Genomic DNA, 21,353 nt, shown 5'->3' with positions numbered 1-21,353 from the left:
GTTGTTGGGCCTCCAAGTGCAGAGGTTTGTAGGACAGTAGCAAATTTCCCTCAAGTGGATGACCTAAGGTTTATCAATCCGTAGGAGGCATAGGATGAAGATGGTCTCTCTCAAGCAACCCTGCAACCAAATAACAAAGAGTCTCTTGTGTCCCCAACACACCCAATACAATGGTAAATTGTATAGGTGCACTAGTTCGGTGAAGAGATGGTGATACAAGTGGTATATGGATAGTAGATAATGGTATTTGTAATCTGAAAATATAAAAACAGCAAGGTAACGAATGATAAAAGTGAGCATAAACGGTATTGCAATGATAGGAAATAAGGCCTAGGGTTCATACTTTCGCTAGTGTAAGTTCCCTCAACAATACTAACATAATTGGATCACATAACTATCCGTCAACATGCAACAAAGAGTCACTCCAAAGTCACCAATAGCGGAGAACGAACGAAGAGATTATGGTAGGGTACGAAACCACCTCAAAGTTATTCTTTCCAATCAATCTGTTGGGCTATCCCTATAAGTGTCACAAACAGCCCTAGAGTTCGTACTAGAATAACACCTTAAGACACAAATCAACCAAAACCCTAATGTCACCTAGATACTCCAATGTCACCTCAAGTATCCGTTGGTATGATTATACGATATGCATCACACAATCTCAGATTCATCTATTCAACCAACACAAAGGACCTCAAAGAGTGCCCCAAAGTTTCTACCGGAGAATCACGACAAAAACGTGTGCCAACCCCTATGCATCGGTTCATGGGCGGAACCCGCAAGTTGATCACCAAAACATACATCAAGTGAATCATGTGGCATCCCATTGTCACCACAGATACGCACGGCAAGACATACATCAAGTGTTCTCAAATCTTTAAAGACTCAATCCGATAAGATAACTCCAAAGGGAAAACTCAATTCATTACAAGAGAGAAGAGGCGGAGGAGAAACATAGGATCCAACTATAATAGCAAAGCTCGCGATACATCAAGATCGTGCCAAATCAAGAACACAAGAGAGAGAGATCAAACACATAGCTACTGGTACATACCCTCAGCCCCGAGGGAGAACTACTCCCTCCTTGTCATGGAGAGCACTGGGATGATGAAGATGGCCACCGGAGAGGGATTGCCCCCTCCGGCAGGGTGCCGAAACGGGTCTAGATTGGCTTTCGGTGGCTACGGAGCCTTCTGGCAGCGGAACTCCCGATCTAATCTCTGTTCTGGAAGTTTTAGGGTATATGGAGTTATATAGGCAGAAGAAGCACGTCAGGGGAGCCACGGGGGCCCCACGAGGCACGGGGGCACGCCCTAGGGGGGTGGGCGGCCCCCACCCTCGTGGGCAGCTCCCATATCTTTTGACGTGGGTCCAAGTCCATCAAGTGTGTTTCCTTCCAAAAATAACTTCTCCAGTTGATTTCGTTCCGTTTCGACTCCGTCTGATATTCCTTTTCTTCAAAACACTGAAATAGGCATAAAACATCAAATCTGGGCTGGGCCTCCGGTTAATAGGTTAGTCCCAAAAATAAAATAAAAGTGGATAATAAAGCCCAATATTGCCCAAAACAGTAGATAATATAGCATGGAGCAATCAGAAATTATAGATACATTGGAGACGTTTCAGTAATCTTCACACAACCCATGTAATGAATAAGAAAAGAGGTACATAGTTGGCTTACAATCACCACTTCACACAAATCATGAATATAACATTATATCATCCAGATACACACAAGGTCCGACTACGGAACCAAAATAAAAGAAGACTACCCCAAATGCTACAGATCCCCAATCGTCCCAACTGGGCTCCACTACTGATCAACTGGAAACGGAACAACATAACGAACACGAACTTCATCAAGCTCCTCCTTGAGCTCGGTTGCGTCACCTGCACGGTATCGTCGGCACCTACAAACTGGTTTTGGAAGTAATCTGTGAGTCACGGGAACTCAACAATCTCACACCCTCGCGATCAAGACTATTTAAGCTTATGGGTAGGTAAAAGGTAAGTGAGGTGGAGCTGCAGCAAGCACTAGCACATATGGTGGCTAACATACGCAAATGAGAGCGAGAAGAGAAGGAAAAGCACGGCCGAGAAAACTATGATCAAGAAGTGATCCTAGAACAACCTACGTTCAAGCATAACTCCAACACCGTGTTCACTTCCCGGACTCCACCGGAAAGAGACCATCACGGCTACACACGCGGTTGATGCATTTTAATTAAGTTAAGTTATAGGTTTTCTACAACCGGACATTAACAAATTCCCATCTGCCCATAACCGCGGGCACGGCTTTCGAAAGTTCAAAACCCTGCAGGGGTGTCCCAACTTAGCCCATCACAAGCTCTCACGGTCAACGAAGGATATTCCTTCTCCCAAGACAATCCGATCAGACTCAGAATCCCGGTTACAAGACATTTTGACAATGGTAAAACAAGACCAGCAAAGCCACCCAATGCGCCGACATCTTGATAGGAGCTGCACATATCTCATTCTCAGGGCAACACCGAATTGTCCTGACTTCCGGTAGGCCAGCCCAGAGTCGCCCCTGGTGGCCACCGGCGGTCGACAGGGTCAGACCAACACTTAGAGAAGCAATGGCCCAGGGGGGGGGGGTTAAATAAAGATGACCCTTGAGTCTGCAAAACCCAAGGGAAGGTGGTAGGTTGTTAATGCAAATGGTAAAACCAAGGTTGGGCCTGGCTGGTGGAGTTTTATTCCAGGCGAACTGTCAAGGGGTTCCCATTAGACCCAACCGTGTAAGGAACGCAAAATCAAGGAACATAACACCGGTATGACGGAAACTAGGGCGGCAAGAGTGGAACAAAACACCAGGCATAAGGCCGAGCCTTACAACCTTTATCAAGTATGTAGATGCATTAATTAAATAAGAGATATTGTGATATCCCAACAAAATATCCATGTTCCAACACGGAACAAACTCCATCTTCACTTGCAACTAGCAACGCTATAAGAGGTCCTGAGCAAAGCGGTAACATAGCCAAACAACGGTTTGCTAGGACACGGTGGGTTAGAGACTTGGCTTAGCAATATGGGAGGCATGATATAGCAAGTGGTAGGTATCGTAGCATAGGCATAGCAAAAGAGCGAGCAACTAGCAAGCAAAGATAGAAGTGATTTCGAGGGTATGGTCATCTTGCCTGAAATCCCGCAAGGAAGAAGAACGAGTCCATGAAGAAGACAAACGAACGTAGTTGAACGGATCCTCACAACTCCGGAACGAAACCGAAGCTAACAAGAGAAGCAACCCGGAAAGAAGAAAGCAATAAAGTAAACAACCATCACATAAACATGGTATGATGCACAATCAAGTATGATGCATGTCCGGTTTAATGAAACATGACATGGCAAAGTGAAACAAATAACACTACAAATTAAGTGGAGATCAATATGCAACAGAGTTGCATATTAAAGAAAACACCACATGACTTATTTAGTTCTCTCTCGTTTAGGTACTCAACAATATTAAATGTTGGTTAACATGGCAAGAGGTGAAGCATAACAAAACTGTACCATTTAAACAATTTAAATGGGGCCGGATATAACAAACAACCAATCCGGTAAATCCCCATATGCATTAGCAATTTAATGCAACAACAATTTTAAACATCTTAAAGTTGTTAACATGATGCGGATGACATGTTCAAGTTTATGCAATTTTTATTAAAAGTTGACAAGAGCATTAAGAAGCATTTGTCACCGTGGTGGAAAGAAAGGGTGCCATGACGACGATAACAGAAATGGTGCCACGGCAACATTCCGTTTCTGGAAACTCGATTGAGATGCCGGTGGAAAGGAACAAGTGTGACGGGGGCATGTCATGCGGTGAACGGTGGGGTGATCTCGGATAACGAGTTCCCACGGGTCGAGACGGTGCCAAGCGAGGGAAACATCTACCGATCACGGGAGGATACAACATCCAAACATGCACCTCAAACAACACATGCATTCGTTCATGGGCCGTCGTCTTGGGGTTATACCTTCGAGGCGTGCAATCGGGACGGTTCTCGTTCAGTGCAAAGTAGAGGAAGTAGATGTTCTTGGGACGTTCGAAGTGGAAGTAGGGGTACATGACGACGGTAGAGGTACTCGTGATCTTGGCGGCGGTAGTCGTTCACGTTCTTAGTTGCACAATTTTCCGTAGATGTTCGGGATCACGACGAGGGACTTGACGTCCACGGAGGCTTCGAGGGTCGACGGTAGTTGTTCCCGTATCTTCGTGGAAGTAGTCATACTCGGCGATAGTGGTACTTGGCATTTCGTTCGGTACTCGTTCGAGCATCCAAGGTCTTCGGCGCTACGGTAGTCGAACTTGACGTTTCCAAGGGGCTTCGGATGTCGTGGTACTTGGCGAATCCGTGTGGTCGTACACATCCGTAGGAGTTCGGGGCCAATGGTAGAGGTACTTGGCAATCTCTGAAACGTCTTATGGCGGTTCCTGTCTCGGCAGCAAGTCTTGACGATCCAAAACTCCAGGAACGAAGGTGCACAGAGGCAAAAAAATGCTCGGGGTTCTCGGTCATGGCCATGCCAAAACTTCTCGCAGATGGCCGACAAGGACGAGTGGAGGCACGCACGGGAGGTGCTCGGGAGGGTGCCATGGTTCTTCGTGCATGCTCGAGCAGCGAGCCCCTCTCGCAGGGACGCGGCGTGGAAGATGGAGCTCGGGCTCCTGGACGCTGCTGCGGGCATGAATGGATGGGAGATGGGGAGATCTGGCCGGACGACACTCCAGCGGGCGAGGCGGCGGCATGAGTCAGGAGGCGGCTCGGCTTTGGGAGGAGGCACGCTGCGAAGGCATGCCTCGCGGTCCACCAAATGGAGCAGGGGAGGCGCACGGGGGAACCACAACGAGGAGAAGGGAGCAGAGGTGCGCGTCGGGGAAGGCAAGCGGGAGGTCAGCGGGTGCCCGCGGCAGCGGCGGCTCGCCGGCCAACGGGGCGCCATGGTCGCCTGAAGAGGCCGCGACAGGGGGTCGGGTGAGGCCTGGGCGGCGCTAGCGAGAACTGGACGAGGGGAGAGAGGAAGATGGGGACGAAAGGGATGGAGAAGAAAGGAGATCGAGGGAGAGAAGGGATGGGGATCGAGCTGCGTGCGCTGCCTGGCTCGGAGCGTGCGTGAGAGACAGCGCCGGAGGGAGGCGAGGGAGATGCCAGGGGATCGGGCAGAGGAGCGAGATGGGATCGAGGCGAAGGGTTTCTGGTAGCACGAGGGGAAAGAATCGAGGGAGAGGGAGATGTGGGATCGAGGCCTAGGGTTACGAGGGCGTGCGGGCTGGCCTTGGAAGACGTGGATGGGCTGCTGAGGCCCAACTGGACTGCAAGGAAGCAGGCCGCCTGTCCGCCGGGCTCTGCTTTCTTAACCTCTCTCAATTTCCTTTAACAGAAAGCAAAGAGAGGAGAAAAATGGAAAAGGAGGGGTTAGAGAAAACATTTGGGCATGTGGTTAAATTTCCCGGACTCATAAAAATGAGTTCGTTCCGAGAAAATGCATTTCGCACCGCTTGGAAGGATTGCATTCAAACACATTTGAATGTGATTCAAATAGGTTTGAATTAACAAAACATTTTTTGGAGAGTCCAAAAATGTTCGGAATTTTTGTGGAGATCGGGAAAGCGATGAAAGAAAATATGGGCAAAGTTGGAGACCAAGAATTAAGATAACAAAGGCATTGGGATATTTTGCAAGTGTGTTTGCGGTAAATTCAAACAATTGGAATATTTACTATAGCTCTCTAAATATCGAGAGGATATGTTTTAAAGAGAATCACCATGTGAATTCCCTCGGTTTAAATGGATCAAAGATCCATGCCATTTATTTAATTGAGTTGCAAAAGATTTATGAGATGATGGCATGATGACATGATGCAATGCAAAAATAAAAGGGCAGGCACAAATGAAACACATGGCAAAACCCGTAATATATGGAAGTCTTCTCGAGCATCAGTCTCGGGGCGTTACAACACTCCACCACTACGAGAGGATCTCGTCCCGAGATCTAGGATGGCACCGGATAGAAAACGGAAGAGGAAGAGGTAAAACAAAGTTGCTTCTTAGACCAATGAGTGAAACCAAAGAACCTTGCGAGGTTAAACAATTGGAAAGAAGAATACAATGGAGATGAACAAAGTTGAAAACACTCCGTTAGAAAAGAGGAACAAAGAACATTACTAGAACCTTGTAGGTTGAAAGACATAAGAAAAAGGGTTGCAATGTACAATAAGTACATGCAAGTACTCCGGTAGAAACGAGATGCATAAGGAGCGATAAGGATCAATTATGACAACACTCCGGTTGGAAATGGAAGGTAAAGAATATGAGCTTGGCAAAATGAAAGCACTTGGATGAGAGTCCGGTTAGAAGAGGAATGATAGACACAACACTCCGGTTAAAAGGATAAGCACAAAAAGAACATGATCTTTGACAAAACGAGATGATGGGTGAAAAGAACAACATCACAATGCCTCCGGAACAAAAGAATAGAAGTTGGATCGTTGGAAAAGAAAGAATTGAGAAGAAAATGACAACTTCTGCCACAAATGATCTTAGAAGGTACCCTTCCAAGAGGGTTATAACGGAGTTGTTAGAAAAACAACAATGAAAAGCGTAAGCTTGTAGTGGGCTTATGGAGAACATCTCAAAACTAAGGTGAAATCCTGCCACTACGGAAACAACTAATATAATTGATAACACCAACGAGATAAAAACTTCTTTCACCAAGAGGATAGGAGAAAACTTGGATCATTGATAAGCACCATAATAGCAACATTCCTTAGGGAAGGCTTTAGGTGAAATATAACACAAGATAACTCCAATGAAGAGGTTGATGGATTTAAAATATCTCATTCTTACAACATGTGAATCATGAAACACGAAGAGAAATTGTCAGTTATGACATAACACCACCTCAAAAGATAAGGTAAAAAGAATTGCACTTCGGAATGCAAGATAAGAATACTTGAGCTCCTATGAAAAGAATCTTGATGAGCACTTCGAGAAGGAATTAAATCTTTGATGAACCATCATGTAGAACCTCCATGAAGAACTCCGGCAACAAAAGGATGATCAAACGGAAGGAAAGAGAGGTTGCAAACACAAGGTAAAGCCTTGCAATGATTCAGATGGATCTTCATGATGACATAATGCGGAAAACATGGAACTCCGGAAAAGAAAAGATGAAAACATTTGAAATAGAGAATTTGATGAACCTCCGGAATAAAGAAATAATCACTTGGAAGAAAGAAGAGTAAGAATTACATTATGCATATCCCTCACCAATTAAATTGATGACAAGCAACGGATTTGGCATACCACTTATTCTCGTAGAAAGGATTAAGATAGATATAGCGTCAACTTGGAAAGGTCTTCAACGAATCACCGGTAGTATTGAAACAACGAATGAATTAATATGATAACCATGGAAGAGAATCTTGAGCAAACCATCATAAGAATTGAAAACGAACGAAGCAAGGGGAACGAATCACCGGTAAGGATTAGCAAATGAATGAAGGTACTTAAGAGAAATCAAGATGCAAGGGAACAGAGAGATCATGAACTGATTAGAGGATATTTGAATGATGCACCGGTAAGATTTGGAGAACGAGAGCTGAAAGCTGGAATGAATAATTATGAGATGATGGGCCCTAAAGAATCAAACAGAAAAGACTCCTGAATTGCTCCGGAAGGATGAAAATAATTGTCACAATTGAAAACAATTATGAGAGGATGGCAACAATCTAGAATCACGAATCATCGAGAGAATGGACAAGATTGAGAGAGAAAAATCTCCTTCGGCTTCAAAATTTGAGAATGATGACGAGAAACACCACCATGAATTGTTGAGGCACTCCGGAATGAAAATTAGAAAGGTTGAACCAACGATGAAAAGAATGTGAAAGATCTTGGAGAAGGCATTTGACTGATGATAACTCATTCTTACGTCAACTTGGAAAAGAATTAGAGAGTAACACCGGGAAAATTAGAAGAGTCAGGTAGGATCCTAGGAAAAACCTGTGGGTTAGGGCCCACTCAAAAGAAACACCGTTGAAACAATTGCTAGAAAAGAGAGATTGCATCGGTTGAATTAAATGACTTGAATGAGATAACATCCTCGAAAGAGCTTGCACGGATTAAGAGTGGAAACACGAATCTTCTGAGATATCTTCAGCACTCCGGAACAAATGAATAGCGAGAGGTGAATGATTAAGAATTGCACCGGCATGAGAAAGCATTGAAACGAGGAAAGGATATGATCAACAAAGCTTGAGATGAATCCACCGAAGAAGGAAAAGAATGAAGAATAATGATCTTGAAGCTCCGTTAGCATCCTGGTGAGAATCACCGGATAAGAACATTGGTGAAAAAGAATGGAGAGACTTCACATCCATAAGATGATACTAGATTAAGAAATCTGAGTCCTTGAAGAAAAAGGGTGGGAGGACGGGAAAAACAAAGACAACTTGGTACAGATGAAACGAACCACGTTGACAAAAACTGAGTTGATCTTGCAGATGTTGAAATGATCGGATCCACTTGAAGAGAAAACACGTCGGTTGAAAAAGAATTAACATGACAACCTCGATGATCAAGAGGGATTAGTATTCACATAGAAATATGGGAACACCGTTTCTGAAAGGTATGGAATCAACACTTGACATAGAAGCAACTCGAATACCACAACCCAAAACAAAACAAAGGATTGGCTTGCAGAATAAGCCAGAACAAACATATGATAGAGATTTCGTCCGAAGTTTTCGTGGTGGGGCCTACATGGGCTCGATCGTATAACACCATCATGTACAAGGCAGTGCACATGACATGCGAAGCGTCCCCGAGTCAGCATAGCCAGGGACTCTTTAAGACACAACGAGACCACTGTAAAACCAACCGTGGATAGGAGGACCACTAGACATCGAACCCCAATTTCATATCATACATCTGTCGGAAAGATATCCTAGGAGCTACTTGAATTCCCACTTATAAACTCCCGAAATTTTCCGGTTATGCAATCAGGTGTTGGGGATACAGGGGAAGCATAATATCTCACCCAAACTAGCAAATCCTACATCCAACTGTATCCATCCTTCAACACATAACCAAGAAACCTTCGGAAATCGTTTGCCTCAACCTTCAAAAAGCATCCGTTATACGAGTTATGGCAATACTCCCGAACTCTCACCCCACTACTGGGTGGCGTCGAGGTTATCTCACCAACAACTGCATAAAAGAGATTTTCAATGTCGGCGAACTCAGGTATTCCAGAACTGCAATGATAAAATTGTGACAACAACACCTCGGAGCTCAACTCCCCGGGACACTGCCACAACCCCTAAATTTCAGGAGGCACCAAGAACAATGTTCTCGTCACAAAACCATCGGAACGATTCCAAGATACCCGCGTGATCCTAAATTTTTTTAGTGAAATTTGAGAAGAGAAGAGTCAAAACTCTACGTCAGGATGCCTCACAAGAACGACGAAGGGACTGAGGAGTAAAAAGAATCCTACTCTCCGATATATATAATCCTAAAAGACTCAAAACATTTTTCTAGACTCAACAGCGCCAGCGATTCGATCAAGCAGGGGGCTCCTAAGTCGGGGAAGGCTCTGATTACCAACTTGTAATGCCCACGATGCGGCTATATCTCCCACGTGTTGGAGCACGACTTAGAGGCATAACCGCATTGTAAGCAATGTCGCAAGTGAGGCAATCTTCACACAACCCATGTACTGAATAAGAAAAGAGGTACATAGGTGGCTTACAATCACCACTTCACACAAATCATGAATATAACATTACATCATCCAGATACACACAAGGTCCGACTACGAAACCAAAATAAAAGAAGACTAGCCCAAATGCTACAGATCCCCGATCGTCCCAAATGGGCTCCACTACTGATCAACTGGAAACAGAAAAACATAACGAACACGAACTTCATCAAGCTCCTCCTTGAGCTTGGTTGCGTCACCTGCATGGTATCGTCGGCACCTGGAAACTGGTTTTGGAAGTAATCTATGAGTCACGGGGACTCAGCAATCTCACACCCTCGCGATCAAGACTATTTAAGCTTATGGGTAGGTAAAAGGTAAGTGAGGTGGAGCTGCAGCAAGCACTAGCATATATGGTGGCTAACATACGCAAATGAGAGCGAGAAGAGAAGGAAAAGCACGGCCAAGAAAACTATGATCAAGAAGTGATCCCAGAACAACCTACGTTCAAGCATAACTCCAACACCGTGTTCACTTCCCGGACTCCACCGGAAAGAGACCATCACGGCTACACACGCGGTTGATGCATTTTAATTAAGTTAAGTTACAGGTTTTCTACAACCGGACATTAACAAATTCCCATCTGCACATAACCGCGGGCACGACTTTCGAAAGTTCAAAACCCTCCAGGGATGTCCCAACTTAGCCCATCACAAGCTCTCACGGTCAACGAAGGATATTCCTTCTCCCAATACAATCCGATCAGACTCGGAATCCCGGTTACAAGACATTTCGACAATGGTAAAACAATACCAGCAAAGCCGCCCGATGCGCCGACATCCTGATAGGAGCTGCACATATCTCGTTCTCAGGGCAACACCGGATTGTCCTGACTTCCGGTAGGCCAGCCCAGAGTTGCCCCTGGTGGCCACCGGCGGTCGACAGGTTCGGACCAACACTTAGACAGGCAATGGCCCAGGGGGGGGGGTTAAATAAAGATGACCCTTGAGTCTGCAAAACCCAAGGGAAGGTGGTAGGTTGTTAATGCAAATGGTAAAACCAAGGATGGGCCTGGCTAGGGGAGTTTTATTCCAGGCGAACTGTCAAGGGGTTCCCATTATACCCAACCGTGTAAGGAACGCAAAATCAAGGAACATAACACCGGTATGACGGAAACTAGGGCGGCAAGAGTGGAACAAAACACCAGGCATAAGGCCGAGCCTTACAACCTTTATCAAGTATGTAGATGCATTAATTAAATAAGAGATATTGTGATATACCAACAAAATATCCATGTTCCAACACGGAACAAACTCCATCTTCACCTGCAACTAGCAACGCTGTAAGAGGTCCTGAGCAAAGCGGTAACATAGCCAAACAACGGTTTGCTAGGACAAGGTGGGTTAGAGACTTGGCTTAGCAATATGGGAGGCATGATATAGCAAGTGGTAGGTATCGTAGCATAGGCATAGCAAAAGAGCAAGCAACTAGCAAGCAAAGATAGAAGTGATTTCGAGGGTATGGTCATCTTGCCTGAAATCCCGCAAGGAAGAAGAACGAGTCCATGAAGAAGACAAACGGACGTAGTCGAACCGATCCTCACAACTCCGGAACGAAACCGAAGCTAACAAGAGAAGCAACCCGGAAAGAAGCAAGCAACAAAGTAAACAACCATCACATAAACATGGTATGATGCATAATCAAGTATGATGCATGTCCGGTTTAATGAAGCATGACATGGCAAAGTGCAACAAATAACACTACAAATTAAGTGGAGATCAATATGCAACAGAGTTGCATATTGAAGAAAACACCACATGACTTATTTAGTTCTCTCTTGTTTAGGTACTCAACAATATTAAATGTTGGTTAACATGGCAAGAGGTGAAGCATATCAAAACTATACCATTTAAACAATTTAAATGGGGCCGGATATAACAAACAACCAATCCAGTAAATCCCCATATGCATTAGCAATTTAATGCAACAACAATTTTAAACATCTTAAAGTTGTTAACATGATGCGGATGACATGTTCAAGTTTATGCAATTTTTATTAAAAGTTGACAAGAGCATTAAGAAGCATTTGCCACTGTGGTGGAAAGAAAGTGTGCCACTACGACAATAACGGAAACAGTGCCACAGCAACGTTCTGTTTCCGGAAACTCGATTGAGATGCCGGTGGAAAGGAACAAGTGTGATTGGAGCGTGTCATGCGATGAACGGTGGGGTGATCTCGGATAACGAGTTCCCACAGGTCGACGACGGTGCCAAGCGAGGGAAACATCTACCGATCACGGGAGGATACAACATCCAAACATGCACCTCAAACAACACATGCATTCGTTCACGGGCCGTCATCTCAGGGTTATACCTTCGAAGTGTGCAATCGGGACGGTTCTCGTTTGGTGCAAAGTACAGGAAGTAGACGTTCTCGGGACGTTCGAAGTGGAAGTAGGGGTACATGACAACGGTAGAGGTACTCGTGATCTTGGCGGCGGTAGTCATTCACGTTCTTAGTTGCACAATTTTCCGTAGATGTTCGGGATCACGATGAGGGACTTGACGTCCACGGAGGCTTCGAGGGTCGATGGTAGTTGTTCCCGTATCTTCGTGGAAGTAGTCGTACTCGGAGATAGTGGTACTTGGCATTTCGTTCGGTACTCGTTCGAGCATCCAAGGTCTTCGGCGCTACGGTAGTCGAACTTGACGTTTCCAAGGGGCTCCGGATGTCGTGGTACTTGGCGAATCAGCATGATCGTACACATTCGTAGGAGTTCGGGGCCAACGGTAGAGGTACTTGGCGATCTCTGAAACGTCTTGTGGTGGTTCCTGTGTCGGCAACAAGTCTTGACGGTCCAAAACTCCAGGAAGGAAGGTGCACAGAGGAACCAAAATGCTCAGGGTTCTCGGTCATGGCCATGCAAAAACTTATCGCGGATGGCCGACAAGGACGAGTGGAGGCATGCACGAGAGGTGCTCGGGAGGGCGCCATGGTTCTTCATGCATGCTCGAGCAGCGAGCCCCTCTCGCTGGGACGCGGCATGGAAGATGGAGCTTAGGCTCCTGGACGCTGTTGCGGGCATGAATGGATGGGAGATAGGGAGCTCTGGCCGGACGGCGCTCCAGCGGGCGAGGCGGAGGCATGAGTCAGTAGGCGGCTCGGCTTTGGGAGGAGGCACGCTGCGAAGGCATGCCTCGCGGTCCACCAAATGGAGCAGGGGAGGCGCACGGGGGAACCACAACGAGGAGAAGGGAGCAAAGGTGCGCGTCGGGGAAGGCAAGCGGGAGGTCAGCGGGTGCCCGCGGCAGCGGCGGCTCGCCGGCCAACGGGGCGCCATGGTCGCCTGAAGAGGCCGCGACAGGGGGTCGAGCAAGGCCTGGGCGGCGCTAGCGAGAACTGGACAAGGGGAGAGAGGAAGATGGGGACGAAAGGGATGGAGAAGAAAGGAGATTGAGGGAGAGAAGGGATGGGGATCGAGCTGCGTGCGCTGCCTGGCTCGGAGCGTGCGTGAGAGACGACGCTGGAGGGAGGCGAGGGAGATGCCAACGGATCGGGCATATGAGCGAGATGGGATCGAGGCGAAGGGTTTCTGGCGGCACGAGGGGAAGGAATCAAGGGAGGGGGAGATGTGGGATCGAGGCCTAGGGTGACGAGGGCGTGCGGGCTGGCCTTAGAAGACGCGGATGGGATGCTGAGGCCCAACTGGACTGCGGGGAAGCAGGCCGCCTGGCTGCTGGGCTCTGCTTTCTTAACCTCTCTTAATTTCCTTTAACAGAAAGCAAAGAGATTAGAAAAATGGAAAAGGAGGGGTTAGAGAAAACATTTGGGCATGCGGTTAAATTTCCCAGACTCATAAAAATGAGTTCGTTCCGAGAAAATGCATTTGGCACCGCTTGGAAGGATTGCATTCAAACACATTTGAATGTGATTCAAATAGGTTTGAATTAACAAATTTTTTTTTGGAGAGTCCAAAAATGTTCGGAATTTTTGTGGAGATCGGGAAAGCGATGAAAGAAAATATGGGCAAAGTTGGAGACCATGAATTAAGATAACAAAGGCATTGGGATATTTTGCAAGTGTGTTTGCGGTAAATTCAAACAATTGGAATATTTACTATAGCTCTCTAAATATCGAGAGGATATGTTTTAAAGAGAATCACCATGTGAATTCCCTCGGTTTAAATGGATCAAAGATCCATGCCATTTATTTAGTTGAGTTGCAAAAGATTTATGAGATGATGGCATGATGACATGATGCAATGCAAAAATAAAAGGGCAGGCACAAATGAAACACACGGCAAAACCCGGAATATATGGAAGTCTTCTTGAGCATCGGTCTCGGGGCGTTACAATACAGGTCTCCTCTGTTGGTGAACGTAGTAATTTCAAAATTTTCCTATGCACATGCAAGATCATGGTGATGCATAACAACGAGAGGGGAGATTGTTATCCATGTACCCTCGTAGACCGAAAGCGGAAGCGTTAGCACAACGCAGATGATGTAGTCGTACGTCTTCACGATCCGACTGATCAAGTACTGAACGTACGACACCTCCGAGTTCAGCACACGTTCAGCCCGATGACGTCCCTCAAACCCCAATCCAGCCGAGTGTTGAGGGAAATTTTCGTCAGCACGACGGCGTGGTGACGATGTTGATGTTCCACCGACGCAGGGCTTCGCCTAAGCACCGCTACAGTATTATCGAGGTGGACTATGGTGGAGGGGGGCACCGCACATGGCTAAGAGATCAATGATCAATTGTTGTGTCTCTAGGGTGCCCCCTGCCCCTGTATATAATGGAGCAAGGGGCGTGTGGCCGGCCAAGGGAGAGGGCGCGCCAGGAGGAGTCCTACTCCCACTGGGAGTAGGACTCCCCCCTTTCCTAGTTGGATTAGGACTTGAGGGGGAAGGAGTGGAGGAGAAGGAAGGAAGGGGGGGGGGCGCCGCCCCCTCTCCTTGTCCTATTCGGACTAGGGGGGAGGGGCGCGTGGCCAGCCCTCGTTTCCTCTCCTCTCTTCCACCTAGGCCCACTAAGGCCCATTTGATTCCCGGGGGGTTCCGGTTACCTCCCGGTACTCCGGTAAAATCCCGATTTTACCCGGAACACTTCCGATATCCAAACATAGGCTTCCAATATATCAATCTTCATGTCTCGACCATTTCGAGACTCCTCGTCATGTCCGTGATCACATCCGGGACTCCGAACAACCTTCGGTACATCAAAACATATAAACTCATAATATAACTGTCATCGTAACGTTAAGCGTGCGGACCCTACGGGTTCGAGAACTATGTAGACATGACCGAGACACGTCTCCGGTCAATAACCAATAGCGGAACCTGGATGCTCATCTTGGATCCTACATATTCTACGAAGATCTTTATCGGTCAGACCGCATAACAACATACGTTGTTCCCTTTGTCATCGGTATGTTACTTGCCCGAGATTCGATCGTCGGTATCTCAATACCTAGTTCAATCTCGTTACCGGCAAGTCTCTTTACTTGTTCCGTAATACATCATCCCGCAACTAACTCATTAGTTGCAATGCTTGCAAGGCTTAAGTGATGTGCATTACCAAGAGGGCCCAGAGATACCTCTCCGACAATCGGAGTGACAAATCCTAATCTCGAAATACACCAACCCAACAAGTACCTTCGGAGACACCTGTAGAGCACCTTTATAATCACCCAGTTATGTTGTGACGTTTGGTAGCACACAAAGTGTTCCTCCAACGGGAGTTGCATAATCTCATAGTCATAGGAACATGTATAAGTCATGAAGAAAGCAATAGCAACAAACTAAACGATCAAGTGCTAAGCTAACATAATGGGTCAAGTCAATCACATCATTCTCCTAATGATGTGATCCCGTTAGTCAAATGACAACTCATGTCTATGGTTAGGAAACCTAACCATCTTTGATCAACGAGCTAGTCAAGTAGAGGCATACTAGTGACACTCTGTTTGTCTATGCATTCACACACATGTGTTATGTTTCCGGTTAATACAGTTCTAGCATGAATAATAAACATTTATCATGATATAAGGAAATAAATAATAACTTTATTATTGCCTCTAGGGCATATTTCCTTCAGTCTCCCACTTGCACTAGAGTCAATAATCTAGTTCACATCGCCATGTGATTTAATACCAATAGTTCACATCACCATGTGATTAACACCCATAGTTCACATCGACATGTGACCAACACCCAAAGGGTTTACTAGAGTCAATAATCTAGTTCACATCGCTATGTGATTAACACCCAAAGAGTACTAAGTTGTGATCATATTTTGCTTGTGAGAGAAGTTTAGTCAACAGGTCTGCCACATTCAGATCCGTAAGTATTTTGCAAATTTCTATGTCAACAATGCTCTGCACGGAGCTACTCTAGCTAATTGCTCCCACTTTCACTATGTATCCAGATTGAGATTTAGAGTCATCTGGATCAGTGTCAAAATTTGCATCGACGTAACCCTTTACAACGAACCTTTTTGTCACCTCCATAATCGAGAAACATATCCTTATTCCACTAAGGATAATGTTGACCGCTGTCCAATGATCTACTCCTAGATCACTATTGTACTCCCTTGCCAAAAATAGTGTAGGGTATACAATAGATCTGGTACACAGCATGGCATATTTTATAGAACCTATGGCCAAGGCACAGGGAATGACTTTCATTCTCTTTCTATCTTCTGCTGTGGTCGGGCTTTGAGTCTTACTCAGTTTCACACCTTGTAACACAGGCAAGAACTCTTTCTTTGACTGTTCCATTTTGAACTACTTCAAAATCTTGTCAAGGAATGTACTCATTGAAAAACTTATCAAGCGTGTTGATCTATCTCTATAGATCTTGATGCTCAATATGTAAGTAGCTTCACCGAGGTCTTTCTTTGAAAACTCCTTTCAAACACTCCTTTATGCTTTGCAGAATAATTATACATTATCTCCGATCAACAATATGCCATTCACATATATTTATCAGACATGATGTAGCGCTCCCACTCACTTTCTTGTAAATACAGGCTTCACCGCAAGTCTGTATAAAACTAATGCTTTGATTAACTTATCAAAGCGTATATTCCAACTCCGAGATGCTTGCACCTGTCCATAGATGGATCGCTGGAGCTTGCATATTTTGTTAGCACCTTTAGGATTGACAAAACCTTCTGGTTGCATCATATACAACTCTTCTTTAATAAATCCATTAAGGAATGCAGTTTTGTTTATCCATTTGCCAGATTTCATAAAATGTGGCAATTGCTAACATGATTCGGACAGACTTAAGCATAGATATGAGTGAGAAACTCTCATCGTAGTCAACACCTTGAACTTGTCGAAAACCTTTTGCGACAATTCTAGCTTTGTAGATAGTAACACTACTATCAACATCCGTCTTCCTCTTGAAGATCCATTTAATCTCAATGGCTTGCCGATCTTTGGGCAAGTCAATCAAAGTCCATACTTTGTTCTTATACATGGATCTCATCTCAAATTTCATGGCCTCAAGCCATTTCGTGGAATCTGGGCTCATCATCGCTTCCTCATAGTTCGTAGGTTCGTCATGGTCAGGTAACATGACCTCCAAAACATGATTATTGTACCACTCTGGTGCGGATCTCACTCTGGCTTACCTACGAGGTTCGGTAGTAACTTGATCTGAAGTTACATGATCATCATCATTAGCCTCCTCACTAATTGGTGTAGGAGTCACAGAAACAGATTTCTGTGATGAACTACTTTCCAATAAGGGAGCAGGTATAGTTACCTCATCAAGTTCTACTTTCCTCCCACTCACTTCTTTCGAGAGAAACTCCTTCTCTAGAAAGGATCCATTCTCAGCAATGAATAACTTGCCTTTGGATCTGTGATAGAAGGTGTACCCAACATTTTCTTTTGGGTATCCTATGAAGACACACTTCTCCGATTTGGGTTTGAGCTTATCAGGTTGAAACTTTTCCACATAAGCATTGCAACCTCAAACTTTAAGAAATGACAACTTTGGTTTCTTGCCAAACCACAGTTCATACGGTGTCACCTCAACGGATTTAGATGGTGCCCTTTTTAACATGAATGCAGCTGTCTCTAATGCATAACCCCAAAACTATAGTGATTAATCGGTAATAAACATCATAGATTGCACTATATCCAATAATAGTACAGTTATGACGTTCGGACACACCATTATGCTGTGGTGTTCCAGGTGGCATGATTTTGTGAAACTATTCCACATTGTTTTAATTAAAGACCAAACTCGTAACTCAAATATTTGTCTCTGCGATCAGATCGTAGAAACTTTATTTTCTTGTCATGATGATTTTCCACTTCACTCTGAAGTTCTTTGAACTTTTCAAATGTTTCAGACTTATGTTTCATCAAGTAGATATACCCATATCTGCTCAAATCATCTATGAAGGTCAGAAAATAACGATACCCGCCGCGAGCCTCAACACTCATCGGACTGCATACGTCAGTATGTATTATTTCCAATATGTCAGTTGCTCGCTCCATTGTTCCGGAGAATGGAGTCTTAGTCATCTTGCCCATGAGGCATGGTTTGCAAGCATCAAAATGATTCATAATCAAGTGATTCCAAAAGCCCATCAGCATGGAGTTTCTTCATGCGCTTTATACCAATATGACCTAAACGGCAGTGCCACAAATAAGTTGCACTATCATTATTAACTTTGCATCTTTTGGCTTCAATATTATAAATATGTGTATCACTACGATCGAGATCCAATGAACCATTTTCATTGGGTGTATGACCATAGAAGGTTTTATTCATGTAAACAGAATAACAATTATTCTCTAACTTAAATGAATAACCGTTTTGCAATAAACATGATCAAATCATATTCATGCTCAACGCAAACACCAAATAACATTTATTTAGGTTTAACACTAATCCCGAAAGTATAGGGAGTGTGCGATGATGATCATATCAATCTTGGAACCACTTCCATCACACATCATCACTTCACCCTTAACTAGTCTCTGTTCATTCTGCAACTCCCGTTTCGAGTTACTACTCTTAGCAACTGAACCAGTATCAAATACCGAGGGGTTGCTATAAACACTAGTAAAGTACACATCAATTACATGTATATCAAATATAGCATTGTTCACTTTGCCATCCTTCTTATCCGCTAAATACTTGGGGCAGTTCTGCTTTTAGTGACCAGTCCCTTTGCAGTAGAAGCACTTAGTCTCAGGCTTAGGTCTAGACTTGGGCTTCTTCACTTGAGCAGCAACTTGCTTGCCGTTCTTCTTGAAGTTCCCTTTCTTTCCCTTTGCCCTTTTTTGAAACTAGTGGTCTTGTTAATCATCAACACTTGATGCTCTTTCTTGATTTCTACCTTCATCGATTTCATCATCATGAAAAGCTCAGGAATCGTTTTCTTCATCCCTTGCATACTATAGTTCATCACAAAGTTCTACTAACTTGGTGATGGTGACTAGAGAATTATATCAATCACTATTTTATCTGGAAGATTAACTCCCACTTGATTCAAGCGATTATAGTACCCAGACAATCTGAACACATGCTCACTGCTTGAGCTATTCTCCTCCATCTTTTAGCCATAGAACTTGTTGGAGACTTCATATCTCTCAACTCGAGTATTTTCTTGAAATATTAACTTCAACTCCTGGAACATCCATATGATCCATGACGTTCAAAACGTCTTTGAAGTCCCGATTCTAAGCTGTTAAGCATGCTGCACTAAACTATCAAGTAGTCATCATATTGAGCTAGCCAAATGTTCATGACGTCTGCATCTGCTCCTGCAATAGGTCTGTCACCTAGCGATACATCAAGGACATAATTCTTCTGTGCAGCAATGAGGATAAACCTCAGATCACGGATCCAATCCACATCATTGCTACTAACATCTTTCAACTTAGTTTTCTCTAGGAACATATCAAAAATAAGACAGGGGAGCTAAACACGAGCTATTGATCTACAACATAGATATGCTAATACTACCAGGACTAAGTTCATGATAAATTTAAGTTCAATTAATCATATTACTTAAGAACTCCCACTTAGACATCCCTCTAATCCTCTAAGTGATCACGTGATCCAAATCAACTAAACCGTAACCGATCATCACGTGAAATGGAGTAGCTTTCAATGGTGAACATCACTTATGTTGATCATATCTACTGTATGATTCACGCTCGACCTTTCGGTCTCAGTGTTCCGAGGCCATATCTGCATATGCTAGGTTCGTCAAGTTTAACCTGAGTATTCTGCGTGTGCAAAAATGGCTTGCACCCGTTGTAGATGGATGTAGAGCTTATCACACCCGATCATCACGTGGTGTCTGGGCACGATGAACTTTGGCAACGGTGCATACTCAGGGAGAACACTTTTATCCTGAAATTTAGTGAGAGATCATCTTATAATGCTACCGTCAATCAAAGCAAGATAAGATGCATAAAAGATGAACATCACATGCAATCAATATAGCTAATATGATATGACCATCATCATCTTGTGCTTGTGATCTCCATCTCCGAAGCACCGTCATGATCACCATCGTCACCGGCGCGACACCTTGATCTCCATCGTAGCATCGTTGTCATCTCGCCAATCTTATGCTTCCACGACTATCGCTACCGCTTAGTGATAAAGTAAAGCATTACAGGGCGATTGCATTGCATACAATAAAGCGACAACCATATGGCTCCTGCCAGTTGCCGATAACTCGCTCACAAAACATGATCATCTCATACAATAAAATTTAGCATCATGTCTTGACCATATCACATCACAACATGCCCTGCAAAAACAAGTTAGACCTCCTCTACTTTGTTGTTGCAAGTTTTACGTGGCTGATACGGGCTTAGCAAGAACCGTTCTTACCTACGCATTAAAACCACAACGATAGTTTGTCAAGTTAGTGCTATTTTAACCTTCTCAAGGACCGGGCGTAGCCACACTCGGTTCAACTAAAGTTGGAGAAACTGACACCCGCTAGTCACCTGTGTGCATAGCACGGCGGTAAAACCAGTCTCGTGTAAGCGTACGCGTAATGTCGGTCCGGGCCGCTTCATCCAACAACCGCCGAACCAAAGTGTGACATGCTGGTAAGTAGTATGACTTATATCACCCACAACTCACTTGTGTTCTACTCGTGCATATTACATCAACGAATAAAACCTGGCTTGGATGCCACTGTTGGGGAACATAGTAATTTCAAAAAATTTCCTACGCACACGCAAGATCATGGTGATGCATAGCAAAGAGAGGGGAGAGTGTTGTCCATGTACCCTCGTAGACCGAAAGCGGAAGCGTTAGCACAACACGGTTGATGTAGTCGTACGTCTTCACGATCCGACCGATCAAGTACCGAACGTACGACACCTTCGAGTTCAGCACACGTTCAGCCCGATGACGTCCCTCGAACTCCGATCCAGCCGAGTGTTGAGGGAGAGTTTCGTCAGCACGACGGCGTGGTGATGATATTGATGTTCTACCGACGCAGGGCTTCGCCTAAGCACCACTACAGTATTATCGAGGTGGACTATGGTGGAGGGGGGCACCGCACACGGCTAAGAGATCAATGATCAATTGTTGTGTCTCTAGGGTGCCCCCCTGCCCCC

General features: G+C 44.8%; 1 pseudogene; it reads left to right on the top strand.

Moving 5' to 3' along the window:
- The window catches only part of LOC119272280, a 100,191-nt pseudogene that overhangs the window by 17,852 nt on the left and 60,986 nt on the right, over nucleotides 1–21,353 (top strand).

This window comes from Triticum dicoccoides, chromosome 3A, assembly GCF_002162155.2.
Source record: "Triticum dicoccoides isolate Atlit2015 ecotype Zavitan chromosome 3A, WEW_v2.0, whole genome shotgun sequence".
NCBI lineage: Eukaryota > Viridiplantae > Streptophyta > Magnoliopsida > Poales > Poaceae > Triticum > Triticum dicoccoides.
This window is presented reverse-complemented; position numbering and strand designations above follow the sequence as displayed.